Source organism: Pelecanus crispus, chromosome 2, assembly GCF_030463565.1.
Source record: "Pelecanus crispus isolate bPelCri1 chromosome 2, bPelCri1.pri, whole genome shotgun sequence".
NCBI lineage: Eukaryota > Metazoa > Chordata > Aves > Pelecaniformes > Pelecanidae > Pelecanus > Pelecanus crispus.
The window spans coordinates 138,332,349-138,348,005 of NC_134644.1; positions in this window are offsets into that span (position 1 = coordinate 138,332,349).

Consider the following 15,657-nt stretch of genomic DNA (forward strand, 5'->3'; position numbering starts at 1 on the left):
GTTAGCTAACATATAACAAATACAAGTCACACTGAAGATTCCCACTATCGGAGTCTTACATTCATTAGCTTAGTGAAATGTAGACCTTGGTGGGATAGGGAGTGATGCCTCAAGCTTACCTTAGTCTGCTGACACCTGTTGAAACTACAGACTGCACTGACCTTCCTATGATTGTATGTTGGTTTCCATATGTGTTTCTATTTTTAGCACACAGTTTTTATTTCTGACAGTGAACACAGCTGTAAATAATAGAGCAGAATGAGAAAGGATATGAAGGGTTTCAAGTGCACATTCATGCCTCAGAAACTCTAGTGTTATTTTACTAATCTCAATACAAAAACCTCATCATCATTATTGTTAGTTACTCACACTTTGTCCAGGCATCTAGGATGGCAATACTTAGAAGAATATATATCTGTTCCAAGTGGAATGCAACAAAAAGTTGGTAGTAAAGTTCTGTCATGCTTTGTCTGCTCAGCACTTATAAATGATCTTAAGTCTCTCTGATTAAGCACGGGTATTTTTTAATGGGAACCCACAAATATCTTGGAAAAGACATGATTACCTGTGTTGTTCTGTGGGGAGTAGGTCAACTGCTGAAAATCAAGGGCTAAACATCCCTGGACAGTTCCTGGCTGCTGTGAGAAAGTAAATGACAAAGCTACATTTTTGCAGGTCACTTGCAAAGATGAAGGTATGAAGATGGAGAGGAAGGCATAGCAGAAACAGTGGGAGCTGGTGTTTTTCAGCCATTTTCCACAGAGGATTCTCCACCCATCTGGTCAAACCTGAAGTGTGTTATACAGTAGTAGAGCAGAAAGGGACCTTAAACATAATTTTGTAGTTTGTCCTACAGCAGGACCACTGTGCTTGTGCCATTCCTGGCAGAAATTTTCTAACTGGCTCTGAAAAACACAATGTCCCAGGTAATCTCCCCCAGATCCACACAGTCTTGTCAGTCAGAAGCCTCCTATGTCCAGCCTCTTTACTGCAGTCTGAACCCCTTGTTGTCCTCCCTGCCTTGCAGAGCAGATGGTTTCCTTCTTCTGTTAAGCACTATTTTACATATTTGAAGATCATTATCATGTTCTCAGACTTCTCTGAGTGCCAAACACATGAAACCACTAATCATGTATGTCTTGTCTTCTAGGCTGATGAACCTTCCTGCTGCTTTCTCTTCTGGTTGACCATGTCTTCCTTGAAGTGCAGGACCAATATCTTTATACAGTACTCTAGCTACTGCTGAGTGTATCAGATGGATTACTTCTTGTGTCCACAGGTCATAATCCTATTTTTATTTCATAATTACAGTTTTTGTCTTTTTTTACAACACCATGACTTCCAGTGACTCTTGTTCAATGCACTATAGCACAAATATTTTTGTGCAGAAGCATTGTCTTATCATTCTTCCCTCTTTGGGTGTTTGATTTTCACTGTAAGATGAAGTTCACCTCCTGCCTTCTTCAGGGTCTGGCTTCCTTCAGAGATTTGTTTCCATGAATATTCAGCCCATGGTCTAGAAAACAACTTACCCTCTTCAATTGCAAATGTTTAGTCATCAGAATTTGTCTGGGTGTTCACATAGAAGTTTGAGAGACTTCAGGACAACACCATTGGCTTTTTATAATTCTGCTATGCCTATATTTGGGGTTTTCTAAAACTAAGTCCTGCATGAAGATGTGCATATTTAGCAAACATTGCATTATTCAACCAAGAGAAGAAATGCATTTGCCTGGTTGAAGTTATGCTGTGTGGGGATACATGCCACTGCCATGATAGAGACTGCGTGCTGTTGATAGTTTTGGTCTTTGTTATACAGTCTGAATCAGAAGAAAAGGTAGAGTAAGAAGAAAGTACTATTGTAATCTGGGCTCTGGAAAATGGTGTTATACAATATGTGCAACACGGAAAGGTTACATACTACAGGTCTCTTCCAAGCTGTATTGGGCTGTGTTTTGCTGGGCTATAGCAATTCCTAAACTTAGATTTAAAAGGATAAGTCAATCACCTGTCAGTTGCTTTTGTCAGCACTCCAAAGCAGCAAAACAGTACCTCATATAGCTCTGTGCTGCTTTGTCATAGTCACTAGTGTGTGGCAGCATTATCTCAGTGGTATTGGTACCCTTACTTGCAGGTTGGTATTTTTCTCAGTTTTCTGCCATACACAATTCATTCAAATTGTATGTTAAGTTGTATAGGGTCCTCCACAATCAATGGAAGAAAAAAAAAAAATCACACCCAGAGGACTGTCATCCTGTCTATCCTGCCACCTATTTAGGATGTGATGAATCTTTCTTTAGAGGTGCCCTTTCCCATTAACTACAGAAGGAACATCAACACGATGCAGTTTAGGTAGGTAAAATTAAGTGATATAACTGACTCTTTGCATAGTAATTCTATCACATGTAGCAGAACTCCACTAACTTATCAGTAAGAATCTTTCTTCAGATTGTCTGTATAGGGAGCATAGGGTCATTAGTTGGCTATTTCAACCATTGAAAAGCTAAAAACTGAATGGTGGGAATGCATCTTCTTTCTCCTATAGACATGGAGTGAGATGCTGAGATCCTTTGACTCTTATTTGCTTCTTTGGCAAAATGGTTTGCATTTAGTGTTTCAGACTGCCCTATTAAAGCCTTTGGACCATTTCTGAACAGCATGTTGAAATAAGTAGCCTTCCGCTGAAACTTAGCATTAATGTCTTCAAGTGTAGTAAGCAACCGTCTCAAGTATTTTAAAGTTAAATGCGTGTCAACTTATATTAGGTTTTGCTTAGGTGCAAATTGCTGACATGACCCTATAACATTTTCTTATTTGAGAAAAGTAGAAGGCACTTACCCCTGGTGAATTCTCCCTGGGTTCTCTACCATGGCATCAACTACGTGATCTTAACTGAGTATGACCTCACAGTCTGCAAAGCTGAATGGCACAGTTACATAAACACAAGGGAAAACAGGCTAGCCCGCATAACATGGAAGAAGTCCCTTATAAACAGCTTCTTAAATGACACTATCAGAATCTGCATAGGCTAATGAGCTTGCGCTTTGACAAACAGTTATCATAATCAACAGCTTTTTAAAAAAGCATAATATAAACAAAGTTATTTTTTCAACTTGCATGTCCATTTCTACTGTGTTCTGTTAAACAGTCTGGGGAATTTTATAAAAAGAAATAAGCCTGGCAGTTTCAAACAAGAATGACTATTGTGCAAAAAAAATGAATATAAAATTATAATTAGTGATTTAATGTCTACAATTGTTGTTCATATCTGATTATAATTATAGCTATCAGTAACTAATTTATGCCTTTCTTTTTTCAAAGAAATGAAAACCCAAAAAGCCTTCCCTCACTTATGTTCTCCCAACCAAAGAAATAATGTTTACATGTATGTATTTAGAAGCATAATTAAAGCAGATGGGTGTGGCCATCTTCAGGCAGAAAGAAAAACAAAACACAAAAACACAAATTGATTTTTGTGGTTTTTTTTTTTTTTTCCCTAATGAGGGATCATGCCTGGGAGAATAGAAATTAATAACTTGCAGGCCATGTCATGGGCAATAATTGTTTTCACTCCACCAAAGTGGACTGGACCTCTGAGGCTCAGCAGTTGCCAAACTCCACATGTAAGGTGGGTGGCCGCTTGTTTGCCTGTTAATGGCTACTTATGCTTGGGTGTTCTGAGAAAGGATGGAGCAAATTTTCAGTTCAACCACTTTGGAAGAAAGCAGAAGAATCCCACTAAAATATTAAGTCTTCCACTTCCAGCTTCCATTTATGAATAAAATGTGCAAACAGGTGACTCAAAGCAATGATTTATTTGCTGCTTACAAAAGTCCAAACAATATTGTGTCAGTGGTATCTTATGTATGTGTCAGACAGCCATACACCAAGCCAAGAATTCTACATGATTTAAGGCTTCCACCTGAATTTTTGTTTTAAAAAAGGGTTTTCTCACCAGTAGATTAGAGAGAATCTGTGGTTACTGATACAGTTTACTGTAGTTGATCTCAGGAAGTTAATGGCTGTTGTTCAGGGGAATAAATTGATCAATTCAATATGGTACTATGCTGACAAAAAAAAAAAGTTCATTTCATGAATTTTAGAAGACTGGATTCTCCTACCACCTACTGAGCTCTAGAAGCAGGTTCTCAGCAAGCACAATTCACCATTGTTCTATCGTCTGGCAGTCAGAGTACAGCTTGAGAAGACAGCATATACAACATCCGTCTTCTATCATGGTATATGTTGAAATCACAAGCAATTAGAAAATCATTTCAGAAGAGACTTGCCCATGCCTTGTCCCTCTCACCCCTTCATTTTCTATTAAGGCCTGCCAGGGGCTTCTTCAGGTGTTAGCTGTGCTGCTGCTCTTCACTGATAAGCACCTTTGCATGGCACCCAGGCAGTCTGTGCATGGGAATGCCAAATGGCAACAGAATTTCAGGTACAACCTACGTGGGACCAAGGTGTGGGGGAGAGAGGAAGAGGCAGGTTAGTCCCTGCGCTGTTCCAGCATAGAGCCCCTTTTTCAGCCCAGTCTCTACTAGTCTCCCACTGGTGCCTGTGGAGAGAGCAGGAGCCCAGCTCTTGCACAGGAGGAAAGTGGCAGAGCCTGGCTGTGCAGCCAGAGAAGTGCCCCGAAGTGAGGCTCTTCCGCTGCACCTGACCCCTGCTGCTTATCTAAAGATAATTTGAGTGTTGCATGGTTCCCTTGCTTCTGCAGGCCTGATGATTGTACATTCATGGACTACTTCTCCACATTTTTTTCCTTTGTGTGTCAGTGTCCCATCCACACACTATGATGTCATGCAGCCTCCCCTCTTCTTTCAGAGGAGGAATGTTGTACAGCCCACCTGTCTCTATACCAGAGGCTCTGCAACACCTTTTTCAGGAACTTTTTCCAGTGTCTTTTCCACCCATCCTTCCTATCTAAGGCAGCTTGTTGATCTCCCATTTCATCCATTTTATTGCTTCTGTGCACTCACCCTCAATTTCCCAGGTCTTGTCTTACTCCTTCACACTTTCATGTGCTTTTTCAATCCTCCAACGCCTACACCAATGCCATTGCTGTACTTCTGACCCTGACATAATTTTGTTACTCACTTATGACTTCTTCTCTTTCTGTCCAGCTGTGTCACAATCACAGAACAGCTGAGGTTGGAAGGGACTTCTGGAGGTCATCTGGTCCAACCCTCCTGCTCAAGCAGGGCCACCTAGAACCAGCTGGTGTGCTAGTAGGATGAGATAAGATGACATACTGTGTTGGAACATGCTAGTTAGTTCTGCTGGCCATTCTTTGTTCTGTAATCAATTGCAAATGTGTTTGAATTAGTGGCTTATCTGACAGATGTAAAGGTCTTCATTTACCCTTCCGCCTTCTTTCATATCCATCCAAATTTCCCCCAGCTAAAGGGTTGTCCTCTGTCATCTGAACTTCGGCGAACAGTCAGCTGCGACATTTAGAAGTTAGTACACTACATCTGGAAAGACAGAAGTGGCCTCAAGTAATCTGCAGGTCAGCAAACAAGGCAAGAACAGGAACATTTTAAAAAACCCTAATTTTGACAGTGATAATCTTGAAAGGGTACTGGTAATAAGCAAAGAGGAAGTCTTTTTGGACAGCAATGTGGCTTCCAAGCCAGGAATGTTGCTGTGTGTTGCAGCTGTAACAGGACTGCATTTGGGGAATTTCTGTCACCATAGAAAAGCAGCAATCAAAGTCTTAAAAAAGAAATAATTCCAATCACATAGTATCTTGAATAACCAGTGAAAATGAGGTATGAAATGCAATTCTTGTCTATATTTCATTATTGCCAGAGGTTATCACATGATAAATATAGTTATATCCTGGAATTTTGGGCTGGGAGAGCCTTAGAAAGGAAGCACACCGTGAAAACACCCCTGATCCTGAAGTAGCATTGCAACACACAGGAAGGCAACAGTACTTAGCATTTCTGGCTAAAATTGGGAAACATAACATAGACCCAATTGCCAGAAGGAGCTGTGGCTTTTACAAGGCTTTCAACACCTAAATACTAATATAAAAGCTTGATGTAGTCTTCCTCATTTATATGGTTTGTGAAAAATCATGGCCTACGTATTGTTCCAGCACAACAGGACCCTTCCTAAGATTGCTATTCCCATAACGTCCTATAGAGTGAGGTTGAATAGTCACATCTTCATTTTTTGTGGGTGTTCACCCAAGCTGCAGACTGACCATGCTGTGAAGGCAGGGGCATGGGAACCAGCTCTAAACCTCTTGTCAAGGGAGGCATTAAGAAATGTACTGCAGAGAGCTGCTTAGTGAGCAACTTGGGCCCAGAGAGTTTCTTAGTGTGCATACGGTGCTGTGTAAAAGTGAGTAAGAGTCTCTGGGCTTCAGCCAAAATATCTCCGCAGTGCTCCACTGATCCATGCCGATGGACTAGTTTGGGTCAATAACTCCAGGACTCCAGAGTCTCTGACATCTCTTCTTTTTAACTTAACTGTATGTTCCTATAGCCTGGCTTATATATGTCTGTATAATCTGCATTTGTTTCATCTTAAATATTTTATTCTTATTACTCTAGGCAATATAGCTGACTGCAAAAAGAGCATCTCTGCCAATGATGTCCTCTAGTGTAACAAACAGAGCAAACATGATGCTAACAAAACCAGCAAAAAGCACCACAAAATATTCATACATATATATAAAGAAAACAGATGGTTATTGCTGTGCTGGGAATTGCAGTATTGTTTACTGTATAAGCAACCATAAGCGTGGGGGCTGCTTTTCATTTTCCTAATCCTTCCTTGACATCCTTGGTCTGTTGCCTACCAACTAATCTACTTCATGCATAAACTATTAATTAACAGTTCTAGCATTCATCATGTAGTTGATTGTCTTTATCTAGGCACTATTTTGATTTGGAAAACAGTTTCCATTAGAAACACATTCTTAGTAGAATTATTAAAAAGACTGCAATCTTTCAAATAGGCATCAGGGCATGGTATGATGATTTCCTTGCATGGCAATAATGTCAGAAGTTCAGTTTGCAGAGAAAGCACTTTCCATTTTGGAGACTTAATTGCCTACGTGATTATTAAAGAAAGGAATGTAATACAGGGACAAAAATAATTTCACAGACTAAATTTCTTTTAGCAACATTTCATATCACTCCATTCTACTCCCTACTCCCCCTCTAACTGTCAAGGTTTTCTTTTTCCCTTGGCTTACAAAGATGGGAGGTTGACAATGCCAGTGGTAGAATTTCACTTTTTACCCACAAAAATTTACAACACAGATAATGGCATGTTTTCAACCCACCCTGTCCCATCAAGTCAGCCTCTTCATTTAACCAGTGTCAGCCTGAAAAAGGTCAGGTAGCAGGAACTTGAACATTAAAATGTTTTAGAAAAGTTGCCGTGCGGAAAAAGTGGCATCAGTGTTATGTATGTCAGAGTGTGGGATAAGGAATTGTTAGCTGCTTTTGTTCTGATTCTGTAGTTGAATTCAGATGAGAACTTCAGTTGAGCTAGAAAGTAGCCAGAGAAGTTCTAGTGAGGCACTCAACTCTTGGGCTTGAGCACATCTGTGGCTAAGCAGTGAAGGCTAAGTACATAAATACAGGCTGAGGGTTTGGATTTACCTGAAAAATTATAATTATCCTAGCATTATGTAGGAATCTCTGGATTATTAAAGAAGACTATTTCAATCCCCTGTTACCCAAGACTTGGTCCAACAGATCATGGGTTGATCTGTTGCTTGATTGAAGGGGATAATAATTTAAGTGATGGTAGTTTAAGTTGTTTAAAATTCCCTGTGTTACTGAGTAAATCACTTGCATTTGTAGATGAACTGTAGGCCTGGCCTCTCTTTAAGCTAGAAGAGCTGCAGTTGAACCCCAAACTGAGCTAAAATTTTGTTTCTTAACACTTTTGTGAAGGGATTGTTTTTACAGCAATATTATGCCATTCTACAACTCCACACTGTGCTGTGTACTGTACACAGTTCTTATTTCCCCATCTCGGAAAAAGAATGTAGTATGATTACAACAGATACCTATAGGGAGACAAGCACAATCAAAGCTATTTCACAACTTTCACAGAAGAGAACAAATTATATCAAAACTCTTCAGACTAGAGTGAACTGAAAGGCAATGCACTACAGGTCTACAAAATTACTATTGACACAGAAAAAGAAATAATCGCTCCCTATTTACTTATCTGTAGTGATATAAGAAGGTGGCATCACATAAAACAGATGTGCCATTTTCAAAACAAAAGGAGAGACTTTTGTATGCTATGAAAGCTCTTGCCATAGATATAGTGGACATTAAAAGATTGCGAAAGTTTACTCAGCTGCTGGGGGAAGGAACAAACAAACAAACAAAACCCCACAGAATAAAAATTATTTGAGGGCTATTAAATATAGATCCAATTTTATCACAAGATTGTCCCAATTCCAGTCTAAAAGACTCTTACCTCCAGTCCAGTACAAGCATAAGGGATAGAAGAACAGAACCTGTAGGTGGAGTACTGCCACTGGTAGTGGGTTTTTCATATAATGCAGCTATTGGAATTTATCATCCAGAATCTTTGATAGGCTGTTAGTGTTGTAGTGTGACAGGGAACTGCATATGCAGAGATCCCCATCTTAATAAGCATCCAGGTCTAATTTGTGAATGATTACTTTAAACTTGTAATAAGAATGGATCCCTAGCAGCACACTAGCTACATTAAGGACAGACGAGTAACCACCTACCACACTGTCAGTGTAAAAAAAAAAAAAAAAAAAGACAAAACAAAGAACAAATGGGAGATGCAGTGGTTTGAATGCTTTAGTTCCAATTACTGAATCTAACTTTCTTGGTATCATATTAGGGAGATAAAAATTAAACAGAGCAGCAGAGGAGCAACGATAACTACTCTTGCTCTCCCTAGAAAACAGGCCATGATTTGTTACACACATAACCAAGCCACAGTCTCACAAACCTGAACAGGGTCCCACTGCTGCTAGCTTCAGCTGACGCTCTCTGACAAGCCAAAGTAATCATTTAGGTCCAAAGTCCAGCCAGGGACACCAGTCAGAAACCCTGGAGACAAGACTGGAAACAAGGCTACCACCCAGGTCTGATGTCCATTGAGGAGCTGCAGCTAGAAATAGGGTTGGAGAGAAAGCTACCCACCACACAGCCCCAGTATCTATCCAGGAAAAGCAGTCAGCAACCCAGGGCCAAACTTAAATGGGGCTCCTGAGCCCATGGGCAGAAGGTGTGGTGGGGGTCCCAGGTGAGGCTGGTCAGGGCAATTAAAGCCAATTTGTGCAGTCAGGGCGCTGACAGACACTAGGGAAGCGTACCCAGCAGGAACGAGCTAAGCCAATGTTTTTGATTTGACAGCCTCTGGTTTGCACAGGAAAACGGAGGGAGATTTCTCAGTCTCACTGAAATCCCTGTCCATCTTGCAATATTTATGTGCTCAAAAGAAGCAGGCACTCTTTTAAACTTAGGAAAAAGTCAAGTTTTGTCCTACTGAGGTCAGTAATAAAATTCCCATTGATTTCAGCAGGGTCAAGGCTTTACCTTACTGTTTCTTTTCCTGAGCTGCTGTTTTGAAGTCCAACAGGGTAATAAAAATAATTATAGGAAGTGCCACAGACTCTCTTTTTCCAAGCCTTTTCTGGAAATCACATGGATCCCTTCTATATCAGCACGTTTATACTCCCTACTTTGACCCTTGTGTCAGGCTAATGGCTTTCTGATTAAGAGTCAGATAAACCTGCTCCAGAGCGCATCAATATCACTCCCTTCCAGCCAGAGGTCTGGGTCAGCAATGTGAGCATGAAATATGTCTTTCCTCCTGACCTGCTGATGCCAAAATGTTGTGCTACTGTAGGGCTTGCTGGTCTGAGTTAAAGACAGCCTAGCAAATGAACCAGGAGTGGGGTCCTTCCCCTGGTAATTCTTTATCCCCAGATTGTTTGATGATTCTTTATCATGAACTTTTACTGCCAATACTTTTACCCCATCTGTTTCTGGAAATGGATGAATACTATTAGTGTCTTCTTGTCATAGACCTGGGGATTTGTGGTTGCTTATTTTTGCTTGAGAAGAATAAATAAACTGGGAGAGTGTGACTAGGAACATGCCAAGAGTTTAAACACATGAAATGCGTAAGTTAGTGCTTTCAATGTTTTTATTTTCTGAGGGTCATCATTGTTCGGTGTTCAGCAAGTAACTCCTCCTAAGATTATCCTCTGCTCTGCTCTCAGTGTCCTGTGTACTCAGGTGGTCAGAAGTATGTGGCCATCTGTCTTGTAGCTAGAAACCATGGAACTGACACAACACATGCGATTTAGGTGTCTACCTAAATTTAGCGGTGAATGCATATGTGCACTAGCTGTCTAGTCCATAAACTTAGAGCTTCTTAGGGAGCTCTTCAGCTGAATATCCAGTACAGATGGGATTCAGTTGCCTAATCATGTATGTCTAGTGACCTTTTTGATGCGCCAGGATATTTCACCTGGTGTCCGTTTGCCACTCTTGAAAGGCAAAGATTTTCCTTAGGTCTTGTGCCCAGCCTCTCCTGGTTCTGTTCTGAGTATCCTAGAGCATCTCAAACAGCTCTAGACATCTCTCTTTAGGGGAGCAAATGCCCCTTTTGTTTATTTATCTTAGGATAAGGTGAATTTCTCTCTTGGCTCCATTGACTATATTGACTAGGTCTCCATTGATTACTCTGGAAGTTTAAGGTGACCTTGGCTCACAGTAGACACTTAAATTCTGGTGTCTTTCTGTCTGAAACCTACTCCTTATGCCCCTACATGAGAGCCTCTGAATCTTCAGGATCACAACTAGTATTTCTCAACATGCCCCAGTTTAAGGACTACTTATTTGGGTCAGTTTGCCCCTCTAATCACAGTATATAGTGATGCTGGTGTTCTCACATGGGGCCTGAAATGGGATTTAAGATGTGGAGCAACTTGCACTGACAAAACACAATAGAGATCGATTTAGAATCTTGTGAGTTTTCCTTTAAAACAAACTTACTGATCCAGAAGGTTTTGTTCATGCATTTGGCAACTTGCTCAATAGTAGCCTTTGGAAGACCTGCTGTGCCACAGAAGAAAATATTTTTTTCTAATTGGGATTATCTGTTAATTCAATCATTACCTTTACTTATAAATGCCAAAACCTCATTGAACCTTAATTTCAGTAGAAGACCTTTTAATTACAATATTATACTATGATATTATAATAGCCAATATAATATTATTCATGTCTTATACAGTATTTTGCGGTGTCTTCGCAGTAGCAGCCTTATGTTAATAGACATTATTACTCCTTCAAAGTTGTATAACCCTCTCAGTGTGTTGCTCTGTATAGTCTATTTGTGCTAATTTGTGAAGTGTGAGGAATAAGTGGTAGTTGCACAGTCTCTGTAGGTATCAGATGGTGTTCAGCTCTGAGACTCTTGAGGAGTTAATGATTTTGGGTAGAACAAAGGAAAGACTCCTCTCCTGCTTTCCACTGAGAAGACATGAAACTGCTCCCTGACCACAAAAAGGAGACGGAATTGCATTAATAATCTCCTCCTCAGACTAGCTAATAGATCTGTTAATGAATAGCAAGCTAGATTTATATTTGTATACTATTGTTACTCTACATATCAACAGAGCTTTGCACTCTTGCAGAGGAAACTTCAGCTTTTAGGTTTTATCTTTATTTTGTTTTTCCCTTCCAAAGAAGGGAGTTGACACACAGACAGCAAGACTCCATTGTATACCTATTTAGATATGTGAATTAAGTTTTTTTAAAAAATGTATGCTACTGCACTTTATGGTTTGGAAAATGACATATGATATTAATATCAAAGATCTCACAACAATGCACTTACCCAGGGGACAGAGTCTAAGCTTCGGTGTGTAGATTTTAATTTGATTGTTTCCTGACTTGTGCTTGGCTGATGCTAACCCATTTGCTTTCTCATAAAGTTAGTATTTATAGAGAGCATGTACAAACATAGACTATATTTCATTCAAATTTTGTTTTACTTATTTTGTATTCTAGTGCATCTCTTTCTACTGAAATCCTTTTGGCATAATTGATTCATGTTGAAAAGAAAATTAAATATATTATTTTTCTTTATCCATTAAGAAATCCAGTCTTTGCTTTTACCCTCCAGACTTGCTAAACTAGAGCAAAAAAAGGCATTTCAATGGCTGTATGAAAGCTGCTTGTTTGCATGCATTTGAGGGAGGCAGCAGTGGAACCATTTGCATCAGTGGTGATTTTAGCAGCATCTGTGGTGATTTTAGCAAGACAACAGTAACAGTCTTTTAAAACTAAAATAGATTTGACTTTCAAGAAAAGACAGATACCATTAGTTGCTTTTGGTCCTGTATGACACCTGGAATGTTTTGTATGGTTTTTACCGATTTTACATCCCATTTCTGCCTATTCAGCAATGAGCCAGTCAGAACCACTCCTACTGTTTTAATGCTGCAATAGCTATTGGAACAGTTATTGCATGCCCTCTGCTCCCTGCTCCAACACCAGGAGGGAACTTCCAGTAGAAATGAAGGATCCAGCTTCATTTTCTAACCTTTTTGTCTGCTTTGTCTGCTTCCTTTTTGACACAGGACTAATTCTGCTTGAGCTTTAAGCCAACTCTCTGATAGAGGATATTGGGCCTTCCTATATTTTTATGAGTAAAAGGTTTCTAGTTGTTTTCATGTGCAATTGAGGAGAACAGCTGAAGTAGGAGATACACACCTAGCATCCAAACAATGCCTGTATTATAATTCTACAAGATCTGGAATAACCCCCTGACTTCACTGGAGTTCAGCCTCTTGAACAAAACTTAGCCTTTTGGTGGCCAAATTCTCCAAATTCTCCATTTGGAGGTACATGTAGTTTCTTTTCAGCTTCTTAGAGAAATCACTTGCAAGCTCATGACAGTAATTCTAACCCTAATATTTTTTATTAGAATTTTGGACAGCAATTATGAAGGAATAATATCAAAAGCTGTGATTCAGATGCTAAGGGTTAATTCTGGCATATGATTGAGGGGGAAGAGCAAAGCATAAGTAAATGTTTTCCTTTTGGATAGTAGCATGCGTGAGTCCCTCCCTAGCAGTCAGCCTCTCCTACCCTTTAAACTGATGTTCTTTCTTAACTCCATACATAAGCATGTGCTTTGCTAAGTTGAGCAATGGATTTAAATGCTCAGCAGCACTGCAACCTAAAAGAACAACTTAGCTTATACACTCATTAAAAAAAGAATTGTCTGATTTGTTTCAAAGCAGAAATGGTTAACTGGAAAAACACAGCCCAGCACCACAGGCTCTCTATGTGCAAGTGCTTTAATGACCCCCAACTTTTAAAAATTTGTCAGACATAAAAGCAGTACTAATCCAATTAGTAACTGTGATTGAGTAAATCTACTGTAAAAATGGACCGTGCCCTGTTTTGAACATGATACCATGCTGGTCATTTGAGAACTGCCACTGTGAAACATAAAAGTCTCTTTGATGGAATATTTATTTCATGAGTTTAAAAAAAAAAGGAATAGTATAGTATCGTTTGTTTTCAAAATCACTTGTAAAATTTTATTAGCCAAGGAGCCAATATTCAAAACAGTCAAGAAAAGGCTTGTGCTGTGCAGTAAGAAAGAGATGAAAGCTCATCAGAGAGGAAATCAAGTGGTTAAGTCCAAGAATTGCTCGTTCTACTTCTTTTAGCTGCAGTGCCCCGTAGGAATAAAAGGAAGACAAGTATTTTGGAAAACCATATTTGCTAAGTTGAAAAAGTCAGCACTCTGTTGTGTGGCCTTGGAAACTCTCATTGAGCTTTCTATCTGCCCTCCAGAATATTTCTGCGTGTCACTTTGGCAGTCACAGCTACTAATTTTAAAGCAGAGAAGTGTCTTCATTCCTTAGGGCTCACATGCACTGCAATTAGTCTTATTATAAAATGCCAAAAAATCTCTGGCAGCTAAAATAAAGTCCAGGGAAATGTCCACACCACTGATGAATGAGTTCCTTGAAAAGAAGTAGGGGTGGGCCTGAGCCACGACATTTGGATCTCAATTCAGGTCTGGAAAACCTGGGGACTGTGTTTTGGCTAGGTCCACTATATATATAGAAGGAGATCAGCAGCGACATTTGTATCCACATTTCATTAACTATTTTAAGTGCATGCACGTGTATGCATGCACACAGTTTACAATTGTTATACAAACTTCAAATAGAACAATAAATAATATTGCATATAAAACGTCTCACTTTTCATTCGCCCACATGTAGCAGTATTTCCTTTCTGGTCAGAGTGTCTAAGAGGTTGTCTTGAGTCAGGAATGCTTGACCAGCCCCTCTTGCTCTAACACTAATGTTCTATTTACCTAATTAAATATTAGCTCAAGCTGTTTGCATGGTGGAACATGCCAGCTAGTGAGAGAGAAAAACCCCACTTTCCTAAGCCAGAAAGTGCATTTTTCAGACATGAGATGCAATTTTGCACCCCAGCTGAAAAGGTTTTCATTTTTTAAAGAAAAATGAATTCAGTTTGTAATGAAGGGCTTTCATTTTGTTCGCCAAAGTGAAAAAAAAAAAATCATTTTTAGGATATATGGAAAGCTTCATTTGTCCCGCCACAAGTCTCTCGTTTCACGTTCAGTTTGTCTGCATTTTTGTACAGCAGGAAACATTTTAGACCATATGTGGAAGAGGCTGTCAGGACATCACTCCTGCTTCTTGCTCCACACCAGAGCATTCCAGTTGCAGAGGACTGGAGCCCCAGACCTCCCTCTGCTCCCACAGTCCTGGACCTGCACCTTTCGGTGCCCAGGGAAGTTTCTGAACCACTGCGTTGTGATACAGTAATTCCCATCGGGAAGCAATGGCTTACATGGAGCCATAGAGGAGCTGTGGTGATCCCGAGGGACCTGTGCCAGCCAGGCAGCTTGCGGGACCCACACATGGTGGGTGACCGAGGGGCACTGGGCAGGGGCTGCCACAGACCCCTTGGCCCACAGCCGTGCTGCTGCGCTCTCTCTTTGGGAAGCCAGCTTCAAATTGTGCCCGTGCCTGCAAGATCTCACCATAAACTGATTTGCTCCTGGATCCAGACAGCTATTGAGCACGTGCGAGAGAAATCCCAGGTGCAAAGTCCTGATGCGTTGGGAAGGGGAACAGGGGAAGCCCCAAGCGCTGCCAGTGTTCTCAAGTGAGGCTTTAAACGTGGGCTGTGGGACAGCCCTCTGCAATGAGTTGTGCTGAACACTCACTGTTAAATCTGCATTTCTCTGGACAAAGTTCCTGAACTTACAACTTAAAAATGGTTGACATGACATTTTTTGACGGTTCACTTGTAATAAATACAGACCATTTAAAATATCCCCTTCACAGGCTGTGCTTTGCTCATTCAGAAGGAGAAAGAAAAATAGATGTTTTCAACCATTTTAACCTATGACTCAAGCTCTTCATATTTGTACGTGTGTTTGAGCATGTATGGATACATACATACATTTTAAAGATCTTTTCAAAGAGCATGCTGCTAATAAAGACAGATCTGTGAAAATTAAATAGCAGGCTAAAGAATTTTTTATCTAGGCTGGGGTAAACATTCTAAAGGGTAAATACCAGTCGTCTTTGTTCCAACCCCCTGGTCCCAACCC